This window comes from Alosa pseudoharengus, unplaced genomic scaffold, assembly GCF_046254945.1.
Source record: "Alosa pseudoharengus isolate Yale_2024_CS ecotype anadromous, Long Island Sound unplaced genomic scaffold, YU_APseudo_1.1 YU_APseudo_1.1_scf_16, whole genome shotgun sequence".
Taxonomy (NCBI): Eukaryota; Metazoa; Chordata; class Actinopteri; order Clupeiformes; family Clupeidae; genus Alosa; species Alosa pseudoharengus.
Genome location: NW_027468630.1, coordinates 26,202,758 through 26,217,451, shown reverse-complemented (window position 1 = coordinate 26,217,451; position 14,694 = coordinate 26,202,758). Strand labels below are relative to the sequence as shown.

General features: G+C 40.1%; 1 long non-coding RNA gene across 1 annotated transcript; it reads left to right on the top strand.

The window, feature by feature from the left end:
• The first annotated feature begins 2,691 nt into the window (after nucleotides 1–2,691).
• Nucleotides 2,692–13,620, top strand: LOC143125819 (uncharacterized). The gene is made up of 7 exons (XR_012987324.1): nucleotides 2,692–2,735; nucleotides 3,570–3,633; nucleotides 3,858–4,202; nucleotides 4,294–4,359; nucleotides 11,438–11,551; nucleotides 11,637–11,689; nucleotides 12,270–13,620. It is a non-coding gene; the product is annotated as an uncharacterized LOC143125819 (long non-coding RNA).
• The last annotated feature ends 1,074 nt before the right edge of the window (nucleotides 13,621–14,694 follow it).

Below are 14,694 nucleotides of genomic sequence, written 5' to 3'. Positions count from 1 at the left end.
ATTAGTTGATATGTGTCGGAAGAAATTAGTTCTACAAACAAGACAGTTTTAGCGATTAAAACGTTTAAATTGTAACAGGAAATGAACACAACGCAAGTGGCAACAGTGGAATAAGCGGGATAATGGACTCCACGGTGGTCTGTTCACAGAAGTTAATGCACTACGAGGTTTAAACCCGCTTCGCGTCGGGGCCGTTTTACAACCTCGACCGTGCATTAACTTCTGTGAACAGACCACCGTGTCGTCCATACATAGGTCCCAACAGGGCTACCCCTGATAGCACAGGGGCGTTGAATCCACGTTGAATCAACCTCCGCCGCTTCAAACAAACGTGGATTCAACGCCCCTTTGCTATCTGGGACTGTACCTATTTCCCGATAATGACCGGCGTTCTATACATTATCCCGCTTATTACACGGCTACTTGCCAAAACGAAACAATAAACTCCCCACTATACGACTCTTTAGCCTACATAGCGTAGGCTATAGCTTATTCAGCGGTTCCCAAACTTCCCCCCAGCTTACCACCGCCTACATTCCGACTCGGCTCGCGTACCCCCACCATCCAACACATAAACACATAAAAACGTTCCGTTTCCCGGTTTTAGGTGCGTGCATTTGGTCAGTTAAAAAACTATGAAAATTAGCCTGCATAGTAGCCTAACTACATCCACATACAATATCTTGTAATAGGCCTACAACAACGCATGACAAGGATGTATTCGTTTGGACAACATTAGGCTATACAGCCTAGAAAGGCTAAACTTATAGGCTACCTTTAGTTTGTTAAATGTAAAGCCTATAGCTTAATGTTACCTTTCTTGCCCATCTGAAATAACTCCTAGCTTTGCTCCTTCCCTCCTTTCTGTTTTTGTTGTTTTCAAAAACCTGTTATATCCGCGAAACTTTCCCCCCATGGACCATCCAACGCATTCAAAAGTAACGCATTATTCCAGGCGTCATGTGTAATAAGCTGCCCTTTTTTTGATGAACACATACAGAGTTTATAAATGATATCCTTTAATTTCATGTTTCCATATCATTATGACCTGATTCGAAATAATGTATTTATTCATGAATTAATTACAAAAGATTTAAAATGGACAAAAAATTTAAACTTCCGCCATAGCCCTTTTCATCTCGCGTACCCCCTAGAAGCAGCTCGCGTACCACCGGGGGTATACGCGTACCACAGTTTGGGAATCCCTGGCCTATTTGTTGCCGTTTCATCGTAGCTTTTGATGACAAACAAATAGTTTGCAACAGCACACGCTGAACTTGAATCAAACATTCTTTAGAACACAGCTGATCAACCGTCTGCTTTCACTTTTCAATGAAGTTCCACTCCTTGTGTAGTGATATGAAAGACGTGAATTAGAAGCACAAAACTCATTTTCCTTGACAGCGGTCTGTTATACTTAGCAACGGTCTGTTATCAAGAAATAGCAGACCACCGAACGTTGGGAAGGCCCATTCAAGTGAATAGAGCATTCTTCAGCATTATGAAGAGAGCCATGTAATCATGTGGATTGAAGAGGATGGACCTGCGACTGTTCATTTCATACATGCTAATGCCTCCTGTTATACACAGCAGGTCAAAACTTATTTATCAGTAGCATTAAGCTCAGTGACAATGACACAATTATGAAATGCTAATATTGATGACAGTAGTAATGCCTACATGCAGTTTGATATGATCAGGTGCTGAAACCTGATGGCAAACCTGATCACTTAGTCACATTGTACAGTACCTTCTTCAAACATAAGTAAGTATCCCACTTCAGCTGCTCATCCTATGAGATTATGTTGATGTGTCCCCTCCAAGCAAACATGCTCAGTGTGTGCTTTACATTTGTTGATCTGATACATTTGTAGTGTTCAACTCAAATAAAACGTCAGACATGTCCCACAATTATGTTACACATACCATTGCATCCTTCAAAGTTTCCACTTGCTCAAGGGATATTGTAGTTTTTCGGAGTACAATTCGGGTTCACCTTTACCAAGTCGACTCAATGTATACTGCATGGGCCATTGCTAATAGGTTAGTCCAATTCAAATCATCCACATTTTGGATCAGTAACCTAATCTTCTACATGGCCATTCCTAACAGACCTACTCTACAGGGGCACTGTTTCCTGGTTTAAAGATGTGGTCTGATATATGCATGTGGACATGTTTCAAAACTCAAGCCCCTTGGGTTTGTGAATATGGGACAGGAAGAGCAGGCCATAGGCATGCAGTGCTGCTCTACCAAGGCCTCAGTGCAGAGCTCATTTCTAGGAAATGATGTGACCACAGGATGAAAAGAAAACAACACAGAGAGGCCTGCAGGGCCCGCAGTCACCTTCTTTGAACATGTGACTTTGAATAAATGATAAAACAACAACATTTATTGGCCCAAAGGGAATATGTCTCGCATTTAAGGGAGTCACATACCTTATACCTGTAATACCACTTTGTTTTACAATAGAGATAAACAAAATGAATGACATACTATCATATGAGTCACTAAACTGTGAGAGGTCTTCAAAAGAGGATAAAAGAGCTTGAAACAGAAATGGTGATGTGGGTGGTTAAAGCTTCCATTGTGGTTTATATCAAACCACACAAAAAAGGGTGATATTTCCACGTCATTGCACGTGATCATAAATAGCACCACCCAGCACATCTCTCATTTCTTTCCGCAGTAATCACACAGTGCGATTTTGATACTGATCAACTAAGTGAGTGCAGGTAAGAAAAAGCATTTTGTGATGGATCTCACATGTTGAGAAATATGTCAGGGACTAAATTCAACGCTTGTAATCATGGTATTTGTGGTGACTGTGCTGAAGTCAATAATGATTTTTTTTTTTTTTCACATCTTCCAGTTATTTCATGGTTACTGTATCCTGTGAATTCAATTAGATTAGTATAGACACACCAAATAGGATTTCCTATTGTAAATAACTTCCTAAATAGCATGAGCGGTCATATGAAGTATTTAATTGCTTATAAATATTTAAATAAGTTACATGCACAAATGTATCAAAGCAGCAATATCAAATTGCCCTGATAAAGGCCAGTTTGGCCAAAACGCATAGGTATGTTTAAGTAGCCAAATAAGAAAATATTTTTTAATGCATCCTTGAGTGCCTCGGATTTGTCTTTTTATTAAATCTGGAATCCCTGCACCGAAGAGCACCGAAAAGGACTCACACCCTGTACAGTAGCACTCCAAACAGACCTGTTTTTTTTCTGACAAAGCAGCAATATATCAGGACAGTTATGGCCAATAGTGTCTCAATCATTATCACTGGTATTGCAGCGCCTTCTATTGCATGTACCATAGGTTTATCATGTGGGACACATGAACCTTTTCTCCACTTCTCTGAGACTCCGAGGCTCTTCCTTTAAGCATTATTTTTGCAACTTGCAGGGCATCACTAAAGTCTATGCCCTCACATTGACAAATGACTCTAAAGGGGTACCCAGTATGTTAAAAGAACACATAGAACACAAAATGTATGTTGTATGTATATATGCTCTTTCAAATAAAATGGCTTAACTTTCAGTCTGTGTATACAGATTAACACAGGAAAGATGATCTTCCCGTACATACTCCTGTTACTGATCATTTATGTATATACAGGTGAGACAATATCTTACACAAAATCTTATTACATTCAATACATTGTATTTTTGTATTTTTTTCTGTATACTTTATCTATTTTATGTGGATTATGTGTGGCACAGGCACATACCATACAGTATATAGTCATCATATTAATTAGGGAAAAAGGTTTCACAAACAGAACTAAAATGTGTGTGTGTGTGTGTGTGTGTGTGTGTGTGTGTGGTCTGTTTCTCCTTCAGATGGAACACCACATCAGTCAGATACCAGATTAATAGCTAAGACTGGAGAGAATGTGACTCTCAAATGCAAAATAAATGTAACATCTGCAGACATTCAATCTATTTTCTGGATTAGGATGAAACAACCAAAAGAGCTCCAATACGTCCTGGGAACTTTTCCCCATTCAACAACTTTTGCACAATATGATGGTTTCAGTGAACAACGATTCAAAGCGATAAATGAAAATGGAAAATATAATTTGCAAATTTATGATTTTCAAGATTCAGATTCAGGCATTTATTACTGTGGCTATTGTTCAAGACTTGTTGTGAAGTTTGGCAGTGGGACACTTATGAATTATGAAGGTATTATTATTATTATTATTATTATTATTATTATTATTGTTGTTGTTGTTGTTGTGGATGATGTTGTTATGATTCTGGTGTTACTTTACAGAAAGTGAATCAAGGCTTCAAGAGAGCACAGACAACACCACAGCTTGTAAAATATCTGCTGAAAAAGGTGAATACTAGTTCTGACACTTTAATTGTTGACTACTGTATGTCATGATGAAAAACTAGATGTACTGCATAGCGGTAGAAAATATGACCGCCGCCCAGTCCTGTACATCCATTACGCGAAAAATAAATTATATTAATGAATTTGTCTCCATCTTCTACTCCATCCCCCACTCTTGAAACTTTTGTGTATGCTTATTTGGAATGTGTGTTTGCGGGCCGCACACAAAGTAGCCTGCTGGCGCTGCAAAGGTGAATAGATTTGTAGCACTTGCCAAAAAATTTGTAGCATTGTTATAAAACCTTTAAAATATCTAAACAATCACAAGTAGGGCAGTTCTTCACAGTCCATCCATTGCAACTTGTATTTGGGAAAAGCAGAGGGTAGCAGCATAATGTATTTATTTATTATTAAACAAAACAATCCCTGTCAGTTCCATGCAGTTTTCAACAGCTTTCGAAGAGAGGTCATGTCATGGATTTTTGTGAATGTTTCTTCTTCTACATGCATAAGTTTAGTCATCTAGTTCATATGATATTCAGCTTTATTGTCAATGCACAAATTAAATACCAGTAGTCTAAAACAGTTGAAGAGCTACTGTCCGTTATTGTTTGTGCAAATAATATGCTGATTCATGTTCCCTTGCATTTTGCAACTATGAGGTCCATGGTTAGTCTGGCTTTCGCCAGACCAAGCTCAATCGTTTAAGAAATTGAAAAGGAATTGCCGGCAGATTCAATTCAATTTCAATTTATTGTGCTTATAGAGCGCCAAAACATTACACATGTATCATGGCGCTTTACAGAATGTAGGCAATCAGAGAAAAAGGAAAGAAAGGAAGAAAAGAAAAGAAAGAGAGAGGCCCATGGGTAACAGGGGCGAGGAAAAACTCCCTAGAATTGGAGATGCATATAGGAAGAAACCTCGAGCAGATCCACGACTCAAGGGCCTGACCCATCTGCCTAGGGTCAATACAGGACAGTAAGGTCTGTATACATGACAAATGCATATGATAGTCAGGTGTAGAGAATAAGACATGGTGTTAAAAAGCACTTGAGCTGAAAGTTACAAGAGGTGGGGTGATTACAGTACGTATCTGGTTTGATAATTCATTAATCCTGATTTAGTGACAGAAAGTTCAAATAGTCCAGCGTTGGATTTGTCCAGTGGAAGGGAGTTGTCAAGGGGCATGTGGTGGGTCGGCAGACAGGCCAGGAATCCGGGCAGAATTGTCATAGGCAGGTGATGGGTCGCTAGGCTGTACCGGCCAGGAATCCAGATAGGGGGACAGTAATAGGGCAGTCGAGGATGGGACTTGTGACAGGTGAGATGGGTGAAAGGAGGGCCAACACATGGATGGTTGATGACTGGTGATGATATACCTCACAAGTGAGGTACAGTAAGGGGAAAGAAAGAGAGATGTAGAGTGGGTTAGTATTACTGAAAATCAAAATGGTTAATGTCAATAAGTAATCAGTGGTACTATATATTGTTACAGTATATCATAGTGAGAATAGGCAAGAGAGGGAGAGTTGAGAGAGAGAGAAGGGGAGAGAGGAGAGGGGGGGGTTGTACGGCGTGACACATGACAAATCCATGACAGCACTATGCTATAGCAGCATAACTAAGGCATGGTGAGGGGTAGTCGGCACCAGCGCAGGTATGGTCAGTGACCACCATCGCACGCGCGACTGGGGTGCCAGTCACACGAGGACTCAGCAGGGTGGTCCATTCCAAAAATCCCTGAGGTGGGTGAAGTTCCACACCGCACCATACCTAACTATGGGAGGCAGTAAAGAGGTATGTTTTAAGTCTAGACTTAAAAATAGAGAGGGTGTCTGCTGGTCGAATTGAGGTAGGAAGATTATTCCAGAGGAGGGGTGCGCGATAGCTGAAAGCTCTGCCTCCTACTGTAGTTTTTGAGATTCTTGGAATTACAAGAAGGCCAGTATTCTGTGATCGTAGCGGTCTGGGTGGGTTATATGGGACTAGGAGATCTTTAATATATTCTGGTGCCTGGCCAATGGCTTTGTATGTTAGAAGTAATATTTTTAAGTCAATGCGACTTTTAACAGGCAGCCAGTGTAGAGATGCCACGATAGGGGAAATATGTTCATATTTTTTAGTTCTAGTGAGTGTGCGAGCAGCTGCATTTTGTATAAGCTGTAAGCTCTTTAGACAGGTGTTATTGCAGCCAGCGTATAGAGCATTGCAATAATCAATCCTTGAGGTGACAAAAGCATGGATTAATTTCTCAGATCAGTCTGAGTTCACCCAGCCTAGTCCATGGTAGATAGAAATATTGTTTAATTTTGCAATTGAGATATCCACACACTGGATCGCATAGACTACTACTACCAAGCTGGAATCAAAGCACATTGACTCCCCTCTCACACCCTAAACACGCACTTCGAACAAACAAAAAACGTCTCAGTCTCACGGTATAGCCATAGGCAAAACTGTATTGGACCGGTATAATGTTGGTACTAAATCATCCATCGTAAAGGATTATTTTTGTAGCACGTGCAACAAATATGTGTAGGTACAGCCCTGCCCTGGATACATCTCTCAACGTGCGCTCTAAAACATTTGGTTTAAATGGAGATGTAGATCACGGGTGCGTTAATAAATCTACATTGCGGCGAGTTGACACAAATTATTCACTTTGACGAATTTATGTAGTTTCAGTCCTTGTTAGTTCACTTTGAGCCATGCTCTTCCTTACTTGAATCACCTTTGAAAATAGAGGATTGAAGTAGCCCAGGGGTTCCCAAAGTGGGGGTCGCGGGACGGCGAGGGGTGGGTCGCGAAATGATTTCCATAAATCAAATAAATTTGGAAAAAAAAAATTCTGAAAAATTCTGACTGGATAAGATCACCATTCACTGTAACCACCACAAGTCATCTGTCAGCCGGCATGGAGGACGCACTGGTTGAGCTGTCATGTGACCGCACTTTAAAGACAGATTTTAATTCCAAGACGCTTGCTGAGTTCTGGATTTCAGTCGAGAGGGAATATCCATAGCTATCCAAGGCCGCGATGGACGTACTGACGCCGTTCTTTGCACTGACATATATTAAAAACAAATACAGATCGCGTCTAAATGTGGAGGATGATCTCCGTGTGGCCATCTCCACAATTAAACCAAGAATGGACTTGCTGTGTTCCGCGCATAGCCCGCATCCATCTCATTAGATGAGATTAACGCTGAAACGTAGTTGCCAAAATGTAAATTTGCGCAGCAACAATATATGTTTACAACAGTTAGTGGATATTACCCTGACTGAGATATTCTTCTGTTAAAGCAACACCAAAGAATTTTTTGTACATTAAAATACTGTTTCCAAAATCATCAACTCGTAACAGGGTGAACGGGACTTCTGCATTCTCTTCGCGACCCTCTATCGGCTATAACCGCACTATGCAAGTTTGCCAGATCGGGTAGCGGATCTGTAGTTCGATGGAATGAGACATAAGAAACTACAAATTTGACTTGCTTCTGATGTCGCAATACATTATACTTTCATAAAATCATGCAACGTACTCTACCTTGTCTGTAGACATCGTTATTTCCAAAGCCAGTGCTGGATAAACAATCGTGTGTGCGACAGGAAAAGTGCTTTGGTGTTGCTTTAAAATGGAAATTAAAGTGAGGGACCGTTCGTTATTTATAAACGGGATCACCGGAGGGATTTTGAGTGCTTCGATCAAAAGTTGCATGACCCTCCCCTACCTGCAATATAATTTTCAACAACCCTCCAGCAGCATTTTCAAAAATGACATGACCCTCCCCGGCCAATTGTCAACGTGTTCCACCCACGCTCTGACATGCTATGGTAACACATCAACTTATGCTACCGTCCTAAAATCAACCTCTGCTTTCTGATCTTACACATCACACTTCACCAAGATGGTGGCCATTTCAGTAGATTTACTCCCTAACATTGTTGTGGAAACACAATAAGCATGGAAACTAAATGCACACTTCCTGCAACTGCATTAGCCTACTTGAAAAGTTACTCCTCTAGTAAGTATTCACATGAAATAAAACAATAAAGCATTGAGACCATTCAACAAAGCACACTGGGTAATAACTAATTCAACACATGAACTTGTTGCTATGGACTCGTCTCTGGCTTCCTCAGTCATTGTAAAGCTGCCGAAGCTGAACATTATCCAAAACTCAATTTCTCAGACGAGCGTCAATTTGGGAGCTTGCTACACTCCTTCCTTCTCAAATGACTTGAAAAGGCCGTTTGCACAATTTCACAAATAATCACAGGGACCGAAAAATACCTAACATGCCAACTTTTTCCGGGTTTATCATTTTAACGTTTCCCTGCTGTCTTGCCGTTTTAATATTTTCCCGTAGAATATCCCATATTACTGTAATACTCATAAGTCCTGCATTCTGGCCTGTCTCTGTGTTGTCCTGTTGTTACCCCTTGCCCTTCCAGTGAAACAGATGTATTCAAATCATCGTTTTGCTTGCTTGAATGCGAACTCAGAGTGATGTTAACCTAGGCCTATTTAAGTTAACGACGTGGTTGTCGTGAGAGCAAGATTCATTAGCGCTTGCAGTGTTCGGCCGTAGCCTAACACATTTTTGTTGGCAGGAGAGAGGATGACAGCGATTAACAAATTTCACTTGTTGCTGGTTACCAATAAATACTATATATTTTTTGCAAACAACAAAAACAGAAAGGATGGAGACAGCAAAGCTAGAGATTGGCAGGAACAAGGTCAATTGGTAGAAATGCTTGTCAAAACGTTAGGAGCTGGATGTGTGGATGAATGAAGCACAAGTATGCTTTGTGTTAAGCATGCACACTGTTTAAAGTTAGGCTACACGGTAAACTACAAGTAAACCAAAGTTAAATTTAGCTTTTTTAGGGCTGGATAAAGTTGACCAAATGGATATAGGCTGTTAGGCGTGAATAAAGTAGGCTACTTTGTTGCTCCAACCCTTCCAACGTTAATGGGGACGAATGTTGACATTTTCCGTATTTTGCGTGAGAAACCCGGGAAATCTCCCTTATTTGCATTGTTCAATGTTGACAGAGCTATGGAACGAAAGAGAACGTTATATGGCGACAGAAATCAACAATCAAAGCCACTTTGATTTTTTGCTGTTTTCATTAATACAAAAGATGGATGACCCTCCCTCCTAGACAAAAAAAAGTTAGGTGACCCTCCCCTCAACAAAGAATAAAAAGACATGACCCTCCCCTATTTTCCTCCGGTGACCCCGTTTATAAATAACGAACGGTCCCTAAAGTTTGCACATGACAGCAATAATGTGCACTCATGGATATTATTTTTTGACTAAGGTATTCTGCTTTTATCATATAGTAAAGTTCTATATGTAAAATCATAACAGGCTGCTCTGTTCTTTTGTGTTGTCGTTAAGCCCGTGTTTGGATAAGCCTAGTGCGTATGGCCGGTGCGCACATTTTATTTTATTTTTTGAGTCACATCCAGGGATAGTGGGGGTCGCCAGTCTCTGGCACGGTTATTTTGGGGGTCGCGGGTTGAAAAGTTTGGGAACCCCTGAAGTAGCCTACTGTATATGGGTGTTTGAGAATGAATGTTGACTCAGATGCTTTTTGAGACTTTGAGCTAAATGTCCCAGCCCGGTGTTTAGGATGCATCATAGACAGGTTATCTCTCAGGTAGCCTATATATTTTCCATTAAAAAACCATCACGTAGCGAACGTGTTGTGGCTAACTCACTTAGCTCCTGTTAGTAGCCTAGGTTATGGTCATAAGCAAATGAGATGACAGTCGAAAGATGCAATTAGTGCTGTTATCAATTTTCTTGGTAGCCTATAACCGCATGGTTTTCTACAAATACATCAGTAATCAAATTGGCCTCCATCACTCAACCAATGCTAACGGTAACATTATTTGACCTACTCTAGGCTATTGATATAATTTAAGATTACCGTAGCCTACCTGCAGTAAAAACCAAGCATGTCCCATAAACATTCTCAGATTTATTTCGGCTTCAAGAAGAAATGGGAATTTCATGTCATGCAGAAATCATCCTACCCAGACGTTCTCTGCGGTGAACTACAGTCTTGTCCTTGTAGGAAGCGTAGTGTCTTTCCAACCCACTTTAGATTAACTTCCAACAAAATTACGTCTCACTGCAACGATGCGCCATCTGGTGGACAAACGACTACGTGACGCATACTGGGAATGCAGCCAAATTATTATGATGAATATTTGGTTTTCCTTTAATCCTATTGAATTTGTAATTATGTATCGCCCGTTGTAATTGCCGATACTGATGGTATGTGCGTGCCTGTTTATTCATGTGTGCGTGTGTATATGTGTGCACCACCATCTACAGGCCAATGAGTGTACAGTCACTAATTGTACACATAACTTAATTTTTTTAGACCCCCCCATGGATGAAATTCTACAAAACTTGGCATACCCCCAGAGAATGTCAGGTTAATCATACAAATAAAATTTGGTGCAGTTCTAAACATCTTAACTGAAGAGAGGGGCGATTAAAGCAGAATGATATTGCATTTTCATTTTTTACCGGGGGGGGGGTGCAAATCACAAATGAGTGATTATGGGCTAGGTTGATGTGGGCCCTTGAGAACAACATACCATAAAAATGTCTTCATCCTCGGTGCCACGGTTCAGGTAGTTATTTAGGAAAAACTGCATATTTGGGGTTTCGGGGGCCCAGCGCGGGGAGGGGGGGGGGGGGAGTGGCCCCCGGGGACCAAACAAAATTTTTCCGTAAAAGTCTAGTGGGGCTACCTACCCACCAAATTTCATGTGCCCCGGTGGTTCGGTGTCCCGGGTATCGTTGACCAAAAATGTAGTAGATGACAGGGGGGGGGGGGGGAATCATAAAATCATAAAAGGTCATAATTATCACCTTTTATTTCCAAGGGAAAAGAAAAAAACACATGTTGTATCTTCTTGTTTAACATGATATGGAATTTACATGAAGAAATGCTGCCATTTGCAATGAAACAACCATTGAAAATAAAATATATATGAGTAATTCCATATTTTTAAACTGTCTCCTTCATGTTTGTATTTTGCCATTTCTAGAGACCCTGATGGGTTATGTGGTTGGGTTGGGAGTGGCATTAAGTGTATGTGTTGCTGTGATGGCATTTTTTATTGCTTCCCAATTGAGAAGACCTTCATGTGAACACTGCAAAGGTAAGGACTCTATTCATCTATTGCATATGTCAGGGGTTAGAGGCCATTTTGTTATCAAATTTATATGTGTTTGTTTGTTTAACAGAGAGAGCTCAAAAGCAAATGCACTGTAACAACACTGTGGTAAAGGAAACTCGGGTAAGTCAAATAATTATTTGTAAAAAGAAATGTAATATTCATGGCAGTGTTTATAACAACCCAAACAGACCAATGAAAAGACAAAGCTTATCACAATAGTGTACATTTCATCACCTTGCAAAAATTGTCAAAATATCTCAGAAGCACTGAGTTGTACCATACACAACAGTGCAGTGGTAGCGTAGTGGTTAAGGAACTGGGCTAGCATGCAGTAGCCAGAAAAGTTGTGGGTTCAATACCCAGATTCCACCGTTATGGCCTTGAGCAAGGCACTTAACCCCAAGTCGCTCTGGAGACAGTGGCTCTTTTTATATAATTGACATACTGTATGTAAGTCTCGATGAATAAAAAGCGTCTCCTGAATGTATAAATTAAATGACGCTATAAAATCACTGTGTTACCCTATACAAACATATGTGTACCTACATGTATTAACAGCAACTATGAAATAAGGCTTTGTGATGTACATTTTCAACTGCACCATGGGCTTTCCCCATGAAGAACATTTTATAACAGTACATTTAGTAGTTATGTAGAAAGATAATGTACTGTATGATGACAGTGTATTTGGAATTAACAGGAAAGTGATGCTGAGAGAATGAACTATGCTGCTTTGGATTTTTCAAAAAGAAAAAATAAGGGAAAAAAGGACAAGGAGTTAAAACCAGAAGTTGTTTACTCTGATGTCAAAAGCAAAAGAAAGCAAAGACTGAAGACTGGTACCTCATGTAGTGAGACATTTCATCATGATGAAATGTATTATTGATTACAGCTGTGCTGTTCAGGTAAATAGGGGAGGGAGGGGGGTTGTGATATGGGTGCTGAGGGAACCGGTCCCACGTTTACAAAGGGACCCTTCTTTGGGCCCGATCTAAATATGCATTTTTGTTTTTTAGATAGTTTTGTCATTTATTTTTTTCAGATGTAGTCTGTCTTCTGCCAAGTAGTGCACTTTTAACCCTGTTATAGCTAGATCCAGATCTATGTAATTAAGGGTAACGTCCAGGACTCCGCAAATTTTTTTTATTAGGTTGTGGTAGCAAGTGAGTAGTAGAATGATAATTTTCTAGAACAGCTCTGCCCAGAAAAGCGGGAAAATGTTTCTTTTGCTGTTTATAGCAAAAGAATATTCCTCATATTTGATAACATAGAGTTGTAACAGCCTGTGCACTGGCTATCTGATGATGAATTAGTATTTTCTATGAGCTTCCCTCTTTGTATATTTACTATTGAATCTTGTAACATTTGTATTATTGTATAATAAGTTAAGTTTGATGCCTTATTATGCAATGTGCTTGTTTTTGTACATTACCACAGAGGACTAAAAATTTAATAAATACATTTGAATAAAGGCAATAATTGTAATCACAATGTGATGTAACACAGAGTCCTGCAACGGGTCGGGTACCCGCAGAAAAGTTGCTAAAACGGGTAAATTATGACGTCCCTAAAATTTACGGGCGGGTATGCGGGCGGGAAAATAACTCCTTGCGGGCGGATACGATGAGAACCAAAACTATAGAAATAAAACATCATTGAAAAAAAAAAATATGTGAAATATTTGTATATCTAAATTACCATTACCACATCGCAAATATGTGTTTTAGTCAACGATACGACACTTGACCCATCACATCAGTAGGCTACTGCGACTTTTGAATTATTTGTGTGATGCATCTATGTGTGAAAACATTAAACAATATAACCGTCTCGTAGTTGGAGCGCAAGAGAGTAGGCTACAATGGATGAAGTCAAGGTAAAGTTGGCTAGTGGCAGGCTCAGGTTGTTTTTTTCTTGTTCTCTTTGTTTCATTAACAGGTCCATTTTATGTAGAATAATGTTCTGATGCAGCAAGGTTTGGGCTATGTTTCATTGTTGTAAGGTTTATCCCTGACGCAAAATGTAAAAATAAAGCACATTCATTTGAATGATTTTAGCTTGTGTGTGATTTATCGCGGGCACGGGTCGGGTAACAGGCAAAATATTAACGGGTCCGGGCGGGTGCGGATTTAATTTTAATATCACCACAGGTGACGGGTCAGATCTGGTGCTGAACTTCTCGGGTGCAGGCGGGGGCGGGTCTAAACAAATGGACCCGTGCAGGACTCTGATGTACCAACCTGTAAGATGGTGAATTCACTTACTGTTCTGGGGCAGCCATTGTGTTATAGTATGCTCAAGTGTGTGAGTTTATTGTCCGCTTAATTCTGCCTCTGGTAAGTCATGTTTGATTGAATAGCACTGATTGTGTGTGCATGGAATAAGGATATAACAGTCTCAGGTTTTCTGTATAGACTACATGTTCTGTAAGACACGTTCCAGGTGTTCAAAAAAATATATATAGAACATTCCATAGCTCTCTTTCTTCTAAAAGTGTACACTGGAAGGTAGGAAGCATAGTTATGATAAAATGTTATCATTAAATATGATTTCCCCTACTCATTCTTTACTGTATTTGGGTGGTAACATCACACAAGAAAAACACTGTCTCCAATACAGATACACTACCCATATATGCCAAATCCCCTTTCACCCTCCAAAAATTAACAGTTTAAAGTGGTCATACTGCCACCTGAAAAAGGCTAATAGTAATAGACAGGGGCGGAGCCAGATATTTGAAACATTGCAGGCTTAGCCCTGTGTCACACACAGGAAGGCTATGGGGGTCCGCTGGCATGCTCCCCCGGAAGAAAATTTTGAATAATAACCCCTTAAATAATGACTTCTAGTGAATTCTGTGTAAACTAATGGACACATTGAGACTTTAAAAATGTGAGACTCAAGGTATCTGACTAGCACTAGGCTACACTGTGTAAAATTATAGTCTTGGGTCTTTCCAGAGGGGATAGCCTATAGGGATAGCCTATCTGATCAGCATGCACTTAGTTAATTAAGTGTTTCTTATGAGTTATGGTTTGTATATTATAGGCTAGTATACTATGCTGAGATAACCCTGATGGGATGCTACCTTGTCTCAATACATTTTTACTTTGAATTCTGGACAA